The sequence below is a fragment of the Cynocephalus volans genome, chromosome 11 (assembly GCF_027409185.1).
Source record: "Cynocephalus volans isolate mCynVol1 chromosome 11, mCynVol1.pri, whole genome shotgun sequence".
In the NCBI taxonomy this organism is placed as follows: domain Eukaryota; kingdom Metazoa; phylum Chordata; class Mammalia; order Dermoptera; family Cynocephalidae; genus Cynocephalus; species Cynocephalus volans.
The window spans coordinates 27,123,129-27,137,484 of record NC_084470.1 but is presented as its reverse complement, the minus strand read 5'-3'; positions in this window follow the sequence as shown (position 1 = coordinate 27,137,484).

The window sequence follows — 14,356 nt, the reverse complement described above, 5'->3', positions numbered from 1 at the left end:
TGATTGCCAGCCAGGGCTGAGAGGTGTTATCATACTTGATTTAGTCACTGCAGTGTGCTGCTAATTGACAAGTACCAGGCCCAGTTCTCGAGGGACCCAGCCCAGGCTCCTTGAGGGCACTCAGGCACTGATCTTGAGCTTCCCATAATTTCTGATGACATCTTTCAGAAACTTTTCCAGACCCTGGAACCCTGATACCAGTTTCCCTCTCTAGGACATCAATTCTTCATTGGAACAAAGGTAACTTTCAAAGTCTCTTCTTAGTACCACAATTCTATAATTCTTTCTCCACTAATTCAGACCAAAAGCTGATATAATAAACCTCCCTATTATATAAAATAAGAGCAATAGTTTAATTTTTTAATTACTAAAGCCATGTCCAACTAAAGAATCATAATAAAAGGAATAAGTTTTAAGCCAAGGGTTCATCGGAAATATTTTTTCTATGTGCTCCTGCCTTTGGGCTCTACCACTAATTCCTATAATGTTTGTGATGTGTCCTTTATGGTTGGCTTACTGCAGAATAATAAATTTTTCATTGTTGGGTAATTTACATTTTAGTAGTCATTTATGTTGTCTTTTAGTTAATAACATGTCTTATACTTGAAACTAAAAATCTGTTTTTAAATGAATTTAGACTTTTCATTAAATTATCCTTGGCCTGTTTTCATTTTATCAAAGTTGTTAAAATTTGGCATAATTTAAAGTCAGTAGAGATTTTATGAAGGTGTGTCAAGCATCCAGTGAGGGCATAGATGAAATTAAGAAACTTTGAATTTTGAGATTTCATTGCATGCTGGAATGGAAAACCTAGAAGACCATATTGCAAAATCCACAGATACTCATTTAGTAAGAAAAAAAATTTTGCTTCAATGTCCTGCAAGAACAAATCACAATTTTCAACTTTAATTATAATGCTTTTAAAAACACAATTTTTATTTATAAATTCCTAAGTCAGCTTACAGACTTTAAGGTTCCAAAAGATGACCAAATGAAAATACATTTGGCTTGAAGAAAGCCTAAATTAAAAAAAAAAAAAAAAAAAAAAAAGGCAGCATGCCCACATACAGTGATGTGGGTTTAAAGTTTCTCAGCACCCTGCCTCCCTCTGTTGAATTCAGCATGGTTCTAAAACTTCATGTAATTATGCCACTGTGCATTTCTTTAAAGTTCTTTGATTACTGAACAAAAATGTTAGCAACAGACAACGGAGCATCACATGCCAGGGAATCAAATGCTCTCAGCCAAGGACATCTCCTCCTTGGTCTTCCTCCCAATGCCAATGTGGTTTTGACAGCTACAGTGTATCTCCAGACCAGTGAAAACTCTGGTCACCTGAAACCATAGTCATGGTGTCCCCTTCAAGCCTCACAGATACAGAGTCTAAAGAAATTCCTAGAGACTGAGTTTGTTTGTAGTTTTGATTCCACTTGAGGAGGTCTAGGAGGTCCCAGAACAATAATAAATAAATAACACTTAGGTTGCTCTTGCTACATGTAGACATTGTTTTAAGTGCTTTACATATATTAGCTCTCTTAATACTCAACTACTTTTATTCTCATTCCCATTTTACAGATGTGTAACCTGAGGCATAGAGAGGATAAGCAGCTCATCCAAGGTCACGAACCTTAAATTTGTTAAGTTGAGCCCAGGCCGGCTGGCTCCAGAGTCCAAGTGCTTACCTGCTCTGCTGTACTGCCTCTCTTTCCAGAAAAGAAACCCGAATGGCACAATATTGAAACACTGAGCTTGGTATCCATAGGTTGCCCCAGACAAGCAAGGACTGAGGATTGTAGTGTTAAGTTTGTATTTTCAGGGATCTGATCAGTCTAGATCAGAATCAGTTGCTCTCAAGAGAGAGCGCTTAGAGGGCTGGCCAGTTAGCTCAGCTCATTTGGTTAGGGTGTGGAGCTGATAATGCCAAGATCCAGGGTTCAATCCCTGTACTGGCGAGCTGAGAGAGAGAGAGAGAGAGAGAGAGAGAAATGAGGTCAAACTGCTTGAGCTATTCACTGATTTAATTCCTATACAACCTCTTTTCAGGAAAGAAAACAAAAGGCCTTGTGATATCCTAGGTCAGTGCCTCTCAAGCCTAAGTGTGCATAAGACTTACCTGGGAATCTTGCTAAAATGCAGAGCCTGATTCACCAGGTCTGAGGTGGGGCCTGAGAGTCTATGTTTCTACCATGCTCAAGGTGATGTAGATGCTGGCCATACTTTGAGTAGAAGCATTCTAGAAAGAGTTGTAGATTCAGATTCAAGAATCTGGGATTCAGTCTCAGCTCTAAACTTAACTAGTAATATGACCCTGAGTAATAACTTCACCTCTCTGCCTCTTCATCTGTGAGGCAGCAAGAAGTAAGGTTTGTCCAGCTGAAGCCCCTTCTGGCCTTTTAGTGAAATTCCTTATGGAAGGTAGAGTAATAGTCCCATTATTCTAAATGTTCATGTCCTAATCCTTGGAACCTGTAAATGTGCTTTGTTACATGACAAAAGGGACATTACAGATGTGCTTAAGGTTAAGGACATTGAAATGTGAAGATTATACTGGATTATCTGGGTGGGCCCAATCTAATCACATGAGTCTTTAAAATGAGAGAATCTTCCTAGCTGCAGTGAGAGAGACATGCGACAATGGAAGAAGGGTAAGATAGATGCAGTGTAAGAAGATCAATCTGTCATTGTTGGCTTGGAAGATGGAGGGAGGAGACTACGGGCCAAGGAAGGCAGTGTGTTCTAGAAACAGGAAAAGGCAAGGAAATAAATTCACCCCTAGGACCTCCAGAAAGGAATGCAACCCTGCTGATACCTTTATAGTAGCCCAGTGAGACCTGTGCCAAACTTCTGACCTTGAGAATTGTACTATCATAAATTTGTGCTGTTTAAGCCACTTATAGGTTTTGGTAATTTGTTATAGATGAAATAGAAAACTAATATACACCTTCAAGCCTAAAGTTCAAAATACTGGTAACTCATAGGTAGACCTTGATTTTGGAACACTTTGAGACATGACATAAAAACAAACAAACAAACAAATAAAAACTATCCTGTTTTCAAGTTTCTTTTTGAGTTCTGAGAAGAATAATTCTTGGCAGAAAGGCTCATATCCACTAAAAATCCAGACGCATTGCCAGTTATTTTATACATACATATCAACAATGAAATATACAGTTCTTAGTAGGTGTTCATCAAATGTTGGTTTAATAATCAAATGAATTTGAATCATTCTGTACTAAATGTAGGGAATAATAAAACAATGATGATAATACCTGATATTTATTGGGATTCTATATGCCAGGTACTTGGCTCCTAATAGACACCACCATAGTTGGTCCTGACAATAATGATCCATATGTTCACCATTTTACACATGTAATTGCTTTTAATTCAGAGAGAAAGTAACTTGCTCACGTAGTTAATAAGTAGCCCAGCTGGAATTCAAAACTAGGTCTGTCTGGCTCTAAAAGCTCCAATTATTCTGCCATTTTGCTTCTACTCTAAAACAGCAAGACAGAAAACCTCAGTTCCTGAGGAGCTCACCGTGTAGTGGGGAAGACAGAGAAGGTAAACAGTCAAAATGGTAAGTGCCAAAGTAGACGTGTATGTACAAAGACTTGGAAAGGAAATGCAGAGAGGAAGTAACATCTGAATTATTCCTTGAGGGGAGAGTAAGATTGTCCAAGAGTAGTGTAGAGAAAGGGCATTACAAAAAGAGGGAACATGGTTCCAGCAACTACTGCTAGGCAATAAACCACCTCAAATTTTCTGGCATAGAATAACCACCATTTTATTATGTGCTTGGCATCTCTTGACCAGGAATTCAGGAAGGACACAGTGGGAATGGCTTGTCTCTGCTTCATGATGTCTACAACCTCAGCTAGGATGACTCAAAGACTGAGGGTGATGTCAGCTGGGGGCTGAAACCATATGCATGCTCATTTACTCCATGTCTGGTGGTAGATGCTGGTTGTCAACCAGAACTTCAGCTAGGCTGTCAGCTGGGACATCTGTATGTGGTCTCTCTATGTGGCTGTTTGGGCGTCTTCACAATGTGATGGTTGGGTTCCAAGAGCAAGCATCCCAAGAGAAACAGATGTAAGCTGTATTACTTTTTACAACCTAGCCTTGGAAGTTACATAGTATCATGTCACTTCAGTCACAGGTGGACCCAGATTTAAGGGGAAGAAACACACACCCAGCCCTGAATGTGAACATGGCAAAGGCACATTTGTAAATAGAGCATGTAGGATAGAAGACCTTGGTGCAGCCATCTTTAGAACCACAAACACCATGTGTATGTCTATGTGAAAGAATGAAGGTGCATCTAAGTAGTTGCAGGAATTGAACCATTGCTGACTACCATGGCTGAATTAACCCGTGAACACACTTCAGATTATGTCTGGCTGATTTACGAGAGAGAAAATAAGATTTATTTAATATTTTCTTCCGTTCCCAGTGCACGTTCTGGATATATATCTAGTATCCTTTCCATTCAGAGAGACAAAGTTCAGGCTTGAAGGACTGTACATGCCTAAGAGGACATGGGGGCTTGCCTATGAGCCAGCATGAACACCACAGTCTGGGGCAGAAGGGGAGACTTGCTATCAAACAGGGTGAGCTGCTGACCTTAAGTGCCCTTCCAACTGTGCCTGCACCCCTCACTGGCAAGGACTGGACAGCTCCGGAGGAGAAGTGGGAAGACTGCCAGGGGCGGGAGGAGGGCACTGCCAGGCTGCTCAGGAGTCATGTGGTGACAGTGATTCCTCCATCTGTGGTATTTAGACTCCAACCAAGCCTAGCAGGATCGTCATGGCAACTCGCCTGTCTGCGCTGCTAAGCTGATGCAGGATTCCCTTAGTAACCGAGGAGCCCAGGAGATGATGCTTAAAATAATCTTTTATGCCCGGACAGAAATGCCTTTGCAGTTTTATTAACCATGAAGCATCATGGGGCATGGCTTTCACTCTCACTTTATTTCAAAATGGAACAAAATGGCTTTTTAAAGCAGGAATTTCCAACCAAGGGCCAAATGTTGTCCTTGCTCCACAAAGCACACATTCTCCTGAAGCCAGTGAGCATCACACTGGAGTTTCTGAGAGAAGATGCTGACCACTATTATATAAATGACCTTCAAGTAGACCATGCGGTCTCTAGCTGAAGTCGCTGCGCTTTATCTAATCTCTTTTCTATTTCCGACTAAAGTCCCAGCCAGTTTCTCAGCAAGGCAAATAGTTATGCTTGTCAAGAGTTTAACACTTGGGCCATTTGGCTCGACAGTTGCTTGCATCTGATGGCCCTCCGGGCTCACACCACCCTTCCGATTTGCCCTCGTCTGCAAGGCCTGCCTTGGTTGCCCCTCCACGAGGACTCCCTCGTAATGGCTTGTCCTGGCTGTTACTTCCTGTCTTCTCTTAGCACTCAGCATACGTGTTTGTGCATGGTATCATTCTCTTTTATTATAAGTAGTGAGAGATTCAAGTTTGTAAATCATGTTTTCTCAATAAATCTGCAAACTCTTTAAAAACAGGATTATATAATATCTTTCCGCAGCTCTCCCAGAAACCTCACATTTAGAAGAACTTCAGAAATACTGGGAAATCTTAGTGGTGATACTTACCCAACTTCATAAAAATACTAAAAATCACTGAACTGTGCCTGTTAAAAGGGTGATATACTCATGTATATCATGTATATTTTATTTTATTATACATACCTGAGGGGTACTCATGTATACATGGGTACTCATGTATACATATATACTCATGTATATTTTATTTTATTATACATACCTGAGGGGTACAATGTTGATTTTCAATAATTGTGTACAATGTGTGGTGGCTAGATCAGTATAGTTAGCACATTCAGCATTACAATATGCAATCATTCTTTGTGCCCCCTTTTCCACCTCTAGTTTTCTAAAAGTTCAACATGTTACTGTGATCTATCTTTCTTTCTTTCTTTCTTTCTTTCTTTCTTTCTTTCTTTCTTTCTTTCTTTCTTTCTTTCTTTCTTTCTTTCTTTCTTTCTTTCTTTCTTTCTTTCTTTCTTTCTCTCTCTCTCTCTCTCTCTCTCTCTCTCTCTCTCTCTCTCTCTCTCTCTCTCTCTCTCTCTCTCTGTCTCTCTTTATTGTTCATTTGTTTATGGATTCAGCTCCCAGTTATGTGTGAGAACATTGGAAAGAAAAGGGCAGGTCTGGGTTCTCATCCTGTTTCTGCCACCACTTCCATGCATCTCAGTGAATCAGTTTCTTTGAGCTTTCTCATCTTTAAAATATGATAAAAAAAATACCTCCTTCACAAGGTAGCAGTACAGATTAAATGAAATGATGCATTTAAAGTGCTTAATACAGTACTTGGTACTTAGAAATAAAAAACTGCTGACTACTATTATAAATATTTGTATTCACTTTCTGTTAGATATTACAATAATTATGAAAAATTTTGATTCATTCTTTTCTAACTTTCTCATTAGTATTTTTGGCATGAATCATTTTGTCTTGGTGCATTCATGCAAGATTCCTCACAAGATATTAGGAGAGCCCTTTGTCATTCTTTTTGCCTCTAGTGTTTTTTATTTCTGTTTGCTGACTTCTGTTTAATATTCTAAAAGTACGAAATATGCAAAAGGAGTGTTTTTATTGTTTAAAAACATCATCATCGTCCACACCACCACCAGGTAGTCAGAACTCTTTTTTGGACAAGGTGCAGTATGCTAAGCCCACTCCCCTCTCTTCCTTCTATCTCTTTTTTGTTCTTTGGAATTCACAATCCCCAGTCCAGGAGCATTGCAGAGAATGCCACGTATGAGTCTGCAGACCTTACCTTAAAAGAAAACAGATTCCTTCAAGTGAATCTATCATGATGGTAATTTTTTGAGAGAAAGAGAAAGTGTGTTCTCTGGCAAAGAAACAACTGTTATACCATAGCAGTAGTAATAATGGTAATGAAAAAACTCACAATAAATTTATTTTTTGAGCCATTTATATAGTGTCTGGTGCTATGCTACATGTTTTGCAAATATTATTTCATTTGATTGCCACATCAACCTATGAGGAAAGTAATGCAGCTGGAGAAGTTAGGTAAATTGTCCAAGACCATATATCTAGTAAACATCTCTAGTAAAGCCATATACCTAGTACGATCTGATTTAGAACCCAGGTCCCATAATTCCTGTTCTTATTTTTTTCATTTCCTATGATGCTCAGCCTTTCAGTTTGCTGTTTTGGAAGAATAAAAGCAGGAGTTATTTATAAAATATCTCCTTGCTTAAGTTATGACCAGCAGGAAAGGGGGAAAATGATCTTTAAAATAAAATATCAACTAGATCGGAAATATCCAAATGTAAAATGTCATTTTGAGTAGGCAAATCCTTCTGCAAAGGAAGCTTGGGACTTGGTCAGAGAAGAAAATAAAATATATCAGAATTGATTCTTAGGGAAATTGACCTGTCATCTGAACTTGGCACTTTCTCCATGAGCACAGGGAAGTCCTAGCACTGGACACTTGGGAGGTGTCAAGCAATAGAAAGAGCTGGTCATAATGGATACTTTCTTGGACTCTAAAGCAGAGTGGCTTTTGCTGAAGAGGAAATAGAAGCCAGTCTGTGGGACAAAAAGCCGTTCTCCCTCAAACTTCCAGCAAATTTAGAAAATGCCTTAATCACTATATCCTTCCTGCTTCTAAAAATATGAGAGATTTAATTTTAATGTTTCCATTGTTTCATGCATATAGGTATGAATTATGTTATTCTAAATCTTGAAATAAAAAATGTAATGTGCTATCATATAATGGACACTGAAGGAAATAGTAAGGGCTGGTCAATAGAGAGTACGGGGGGAGAGGGAGGGGGACGGAATGTGTTTCCCAGAGGTGGAGGAAAGGAGAGCACTATAATGGCCCACCCTTTGGCCCTTTCCTGCAGTGACAACTCAAATCATTTTATCCAGGCTAGAACAAATTGTCTGTATGAAGGTACAAAAGTTCATGGAAAGAGTCACATTATCTTTTAATCCTATTTTTTCACAAATTTTTTGAAGTACCCTTGTTATCTCTATTTCTTTTCCAGCTTATGTAAGGAAGTAAAGTAGAGGTTGGTGAGTGGGAAATACGTTTATTTAGTTCAGATATCCCAGCATCTTCTGCATTCCAAATCCCGTGTTCTATCTGCTGTCCGTGTGCTATCTGCTATCTATGCACTAAACCCTATGGGGAAGTCAAAGATGAACCTGTTCCCCAAGGCTCTAGGGCAGAACACCTGTAATAAAATATCAATAAGTACATAATCTGAGCACATTAATTCACATACTTCTCACCTTTACAAGGGTTCACGGTCCAGACAGGAAGTCATGGACTGGGTTTGCTTTGTGGCTGTTGGGGGTGAACAGGAAGAATGGCCATGCAGCCTCCCTCTGCCCCTGCCCACCATATTTCCTCTCTGCCCAGAGCCAAGTGATATTAGTCAGAGATCTTTGACTGCAAGCAACAGAAGTACAATCTCAAATGGACTAAACAGAGAGGAAATTTGGGGGCTTTGTAGCTGAAAATTTCAGTAGGAGATCTAGATTTAGGCAAGGCTGGACCAGAGCCTAACTGAGGCCATCAGGACACTATCTTACATTTTTTCCTTCTTCTTTTATTTATTTTTATTATTTTTTTGGCAGCTGCTGATATGGGGATCTGAACCCATGATCTTGGCATTATAAGGATCTTTTTTCCTTTTTATCTGCTTTCTTCTGTTTTGGCCTCATTTCCATGAGGTGGCAGGATGGCTTTCTATACACGCAGATTTATGTCCTCACAGTGTAGCAACCCCAAAGGAGTTATCCTCTCCTGAGAGTTCCAGCAGAAGTCCTGGCTTTGGATTGTTTGGCCTGGCTCAGGTCACATGTTTATCGCTGAGCCAGTCACTATGTTGAAAGCCATCAAATACAGTCACGCATCATTTAAAGACAGGGATACATTCTGAGAAATGTGTCATTAGGTGATTTAGTCATTGTGTGAACATCATACAGCGTGCTTACACAAACCTAGATGGTATTGCATACTACACACCCAGGCTATATGGGATAGCCATTATATTCTTAGAGACCACTGTTGTATATGTGGTCTCTCGTTGATCAAAATGTGATTTTGAGGCACATGACTGTACTATAGGTTTTTGCATTTTTTTTGGACTATTTTATTTGTTCATTTTTTGCCAGGCTTTTGTCTTCTAGGCTACACACCTTGCCCGTTATGCTATAAATACTGATTTATCGACCCCTAACTATATGCCAGACATTGAGCTGAGCACTGTAAAGATATTATCTCCTTAAGTCCTAGCAAGAACTCTAAGAGGTAGGTAGTATTGTATCCATTTTACAGATGAGGACTCTGAGGGTCACAGAGGATAACTAAATTTACATTCTCTTGGAACATGTTTCTGCCTGACACTGAAACTCTTGCTCATTACCATAGTGATTCTGCCTTCTTTTAGAGAATTGGACCACATTCTTATCCATCTTTGCTAGACTAGGGTGAACTGAGGTCTGCAGAATGGCAGTTCAGCTAAGCTCATTTTGATCCTGAGGATATTAAACAAAGAGACATAGACAGAACATGATGGTAATTTCTGGGCTGTTGGCTATATCTAATAATATTTTTAGTCACTTTCAATTTGATTGCTTCATATTAAACTCTAAATGAATTAGATTATGAAATTATTTTCTCAGACTAATTCAGTTCCTGTGGGTGTATGTAATTTTAATACCACACACTCCAGTCCACCTGGGTTTGACATTTGGTGTTCTGGTTGCTTTCCTCTATGCTGGGATTGCAATCCCAGCAGAACCCAGCATTGCCAAGGATTTACCCTTGGGTCATTAATGAATGTAGAAGGTCCTTTTTAGCATTTTTATGTTACTTGGAAAAATCATTCAATATGCAAGAGGGAAGAAAAAGATCTTCCTTTTGAAATATACCAAACCTTTTAATCACCAGTGAAAGAAATTTCTTTTCTAGAAACCTTATCCTGGCAATCAGGATAAGTACAATAATGGAGGAAATGGTCTGCTCACCTTAGAGTGAGCCCTACCAAATGCAGTTCTGCTTTCAATTTTACAAAAGGGAAAAGCTAATGAATATATGTGCATATATAAATAAAAGAAAAAGTATACTATGTATACTATTAAGAAACCTCATAAGTTTCTGGGCAAGACTTTAGAAATTATTCCAGAGACTGAAGCTGTATTTACTTTCTGGGGAGAAGCAGTTCCGTTAATAAGGCTGCAGTTTTAGGGCCCTGCTATGTTATTGGGAGTCACAAACAGACAGGGATGGAATGGCAGCCTGACGCTCTTCTATGAATCCACACTGGGGTTTTAAAGCTAGAAACCACTGTAAGTTTAATCAAATAGGAAATGCATAAAAAATCTGTGTTTTGGGTAAACTTCAGAATTATGTTATCCATCCTAAAGATTCAAAAAGGTCAGGGTCCCAAGCACGGCTACCAATCTGAACATTTCTTTCTGATGCCCTCTAAATTCACAATATGAAGAAGGCTTAGGTGCATTTTGACACTGAAGAAGAAAGGAGAATGGAATCGTGGGGATAACTGAGTGTTATTGCTGGCAAATATGAAAGTTTTGTGAGTGTTTAATGAGGTGTTTCTTTTCCTCCTAGGAGTTATTAAATTAACAATACATTTTATAACCCCCGACTTCTTCAAGCAAACACAGTATCCAGTTTTAAGCTTGTCTCCTTTGCATCGTAATTTTCTTTGCTCACTCTGAGTTTTCAGGAAAGCTTTGTTACACACTACTGTCTGTTCTCGGTTGTACTTTGGGGAATTAAGCAAGGGGACTGTGTCCATGGTGGTGGCAGGGATGGTGGGGGATGGGGTTTTAAGGAAAATGGCAACCACACAGAAATGTTCTAATGATTTACAAGGGCATGAAGTGATTAGCAGAAGAATCTGCAGCCACATTCAAAGTTAGAGGTGAAGATGGATTTGGGAGTGGGTGGGGGGTGCCAGTGACTGACTGGATTGCCTGCTAATCTAATAAACTGAGGTTATTAGAACAATTTATCATGTGTTTTTTTAACTGAGGTGAAATTCACATAACATATGTAAGATAAAATTAGCCATTTTAAATTGGACAATTTGGTGACATTTGGTAGAATTCACAATGCAGTGAACCACCATCTCTATCTAGTTCTAAAACATTTTCATCACCCCGTTGGGGTTTTGTAGTGGTAGGATGAAGAAACTCTGGGGATATCTGGATTATATAATTGCATTACATAAACGTTGATAAACTTGTCACAAGGGATTGTATTATAAGTTTGTCGTTCTTAATAGTGTTTGCCTGGAAATCTTTGTGCTGAACTGAGAATTTTGGCATAATACAAGTTAATGCACCAGAATTTGATTTGTGCTTAGCAGCTTCATTTCTTAGAACGCTGCAGTGAGATTCTATTGTGCAACTGGTTCCCCTCCCACCAGCAGGACAACTGCTCTTAATGACTTATTCCTGAATCCTCTATTCATGTATGAGCACCAGTGATAGACCTTGAGTATAAAGGCAAGACAGGGCTCTCCTCTCCAGGAGAGGCTTAGGCACTAGTTGGGGAGAAAGCTTCTTACTGGTATGCACAGATAAAAGAGAACCCACAGGAGGAATACTTGGCCAAGTCTGGAACAGGGAGGGAAGATTCAGGAGGGCTTCTGAGTGCAGTTGACACCTGAGCTGAGACTTCAAAGATAAACAGAAGTTAACCAAACAGAGAGGTGGGATGGGCAAATCTTCAAAAAATGCAATGTAATGAGACTGTTCACATTGTGGGGTGGGGTGCCTAGAGGTACAGAAAAAGCAGGAAGGGATGAGATGATGAAAGTCAGATGCATGCTGTGTTCAAGGTCACATTCAGGAGTCGGGATTTCATTCTAAAGTTGGAGGGGAGCCACTGAAGGATTCGAGCAAGGCAGTGAGATGCTCAGATTTATTTCATACACACCCATCTGTCAGCATTAGGAGAGCAGATCGGATGAAAGCAATATAGATTATGGTAATCAGTTAGGAGGCTATTCTATACAGTTAGAAGGTGATAAGAGTTAAACTAAGTCACGGGCAGAAGCTATAAGAAGTATAAAATGATGACAATACCATATGCCAAGCATATGGTATTGTGCTGGACAACTCAGATCTCCCCTTCAGGCCTGAAGGATTCATTCTTCCAGTTGCTGAAACCCAGAAGCTGAACTGTTCTGAAATTTCCTCAGCTGAAGAGAGACACCTTGCCCCAAACCGATCCTCTTCTTGAGGCATTCGCTGGCTGGTCTATGAAGAGGTATAAAGGCCCAGCCCTCTTTCCCCATCTCAGGATAACTTTGAAGGCCACCCAGCTTCAAAGCTCCCTGTGGGGTCACAGTCCCACTTTCTTCCCTTTCTTTCTACAGGTCACAATCCTAGGAATACTCCCTTAATAATCTACCTGAACTCTAATCTTGATCTTAGAGTTTGCTCCACCCCATTTCTGCAACTGCAACCAACAACCTGGATAAGCTTGGAAGGGGATTCTTTCCACAGCATCCAGTAGGGAATGCAATCCTGCTGACACCTTGATCTCAGCCTTAGGAAACCTTAAGCCGAGGACCTCTGAGTCTTTTTGGACATCTGACTACGGAAACTGTGAGATAATAAATGTGTGTTGTTTAAAGCTACTAAGTTTGTAGTAATGCGTTATGTAGAAATACCAAACCTGCAGACATTGTTCTGGGTGCTTGTGTACATTATCTCAGATCCTCACAGCAACCTGTCAAATAGGCATTATTCTCCCCTTTCCCCAAATGGGAACATTGAGGCTCAAAGATATCATCCCATTCTTAAGTAGCAGAGATTGAATTTGAATCCAGGTTGCTCTGGTTTGAAAACACCAACATCTTTGATCAAGATCCTGTCTTGATCTTTCCTTCAAGACAAGGACACAGAGTCTGGAGATACTTAGAAAGTACAATTTTGGGGAACTGATTTGGATGTCTGTTTCATGGAGGGTCAAGGCAGAGGATGACGATAAACATGGTTGGCAGGCTTGATCGTTCTTCTCACGTATGTCCCTAGATCTCTCCTTCCACCACTATTTCACTTTCTATGTTTAAGAAGATCTTCATGAGACAGTCCTCAAATATTTAATGTCTTAAATGTCAAAGCATGTGAAATATGTCTGACAGAATTCCAAAGTCCTAGAATCAGGGGGCAGCTGTGGGCTATGAGCTCCTCCAGGAGCAAAGACCATATATTTTTCTTTCAGCCTCTTTCACCCTAACTCCTGCCTCTCCCCCATCCCCTAATACTCAAGCCTAGTGCAGAGGACCCAGTTGAGTCTTCTTGGACTTTTGACCTATAGAAACTGTGAGATAATACAAGTGTGTTGCTTTAAGACACCAAATTTGCAGTAATATGTTATGCAGAAAAATCAAACTAATACACCCTATCTTAAGCAGTCTACAGCAAGCAGTTCTCAAAGCGTGCTCTCTGAACGTTCCTGAGACCATTTCAGGAAGTATGTGAGGTAAATACTATTTTTGTTAATAATGCTTAATGTGTTTTATTCGGGTTTTTTTTTTTTTTTTTTTGCCTTTTTCAAAGAAGTATTGACATTTGCACCTGTGGTGCAAGAGCAGTGGTGAATAAAGTCACTTGGGTCTTAGCTCACATCAAGACAGTGGCACCATGCCATGCCAGTGTTCGCTGTATTTTTCACTGTTACACACTTGTAGAAAAGAACATGGAGTTTCACTTCAGAATGTTCTTGATGAAGGAGAAAAAATATTAATTTTATTGAATCTTGATCCTTGAGTCATGTCTTTTTCATATGCTGAATGACAGATATAGGGTACCCATAAAGTGCTTTTGCTGCTTTTCAGCCTAAAAGCCTAAAATGGTTGCCTTAAGGACAAGTACATCGTCATTGTGTTTTGAGCTGTACAAGCTGCTTTTTTTTTCTACAGAATACCATTTTCACTTGAGAAAAAGACTGACAGATAAACTAGAGTTATTCAGACTTAGATATGTGGGAGATATTTTCTTGAAAATGAATGAAATGAGCCTGTCATTTCAAGAAAAATAACTGACAGTATTTGTTGCCAAAGATAATACTTGAGCTTTCTAGCAAAGATTAGAGTTTTGGAAAACCTGAACATGCCACCATAACTTGACACATTGTCAATTCTTAAAGACTGTCAAGATTGGCAATGATATTATACAGCAGTAGAGCATGTGATTTTTCTTTCCTTTGATATTGTAAAATAAGCTACAAGTAGGGAAGCATTTGAAACATCTGAATAATTAAGTGGATCAATATTTTCCAAATGACCAATG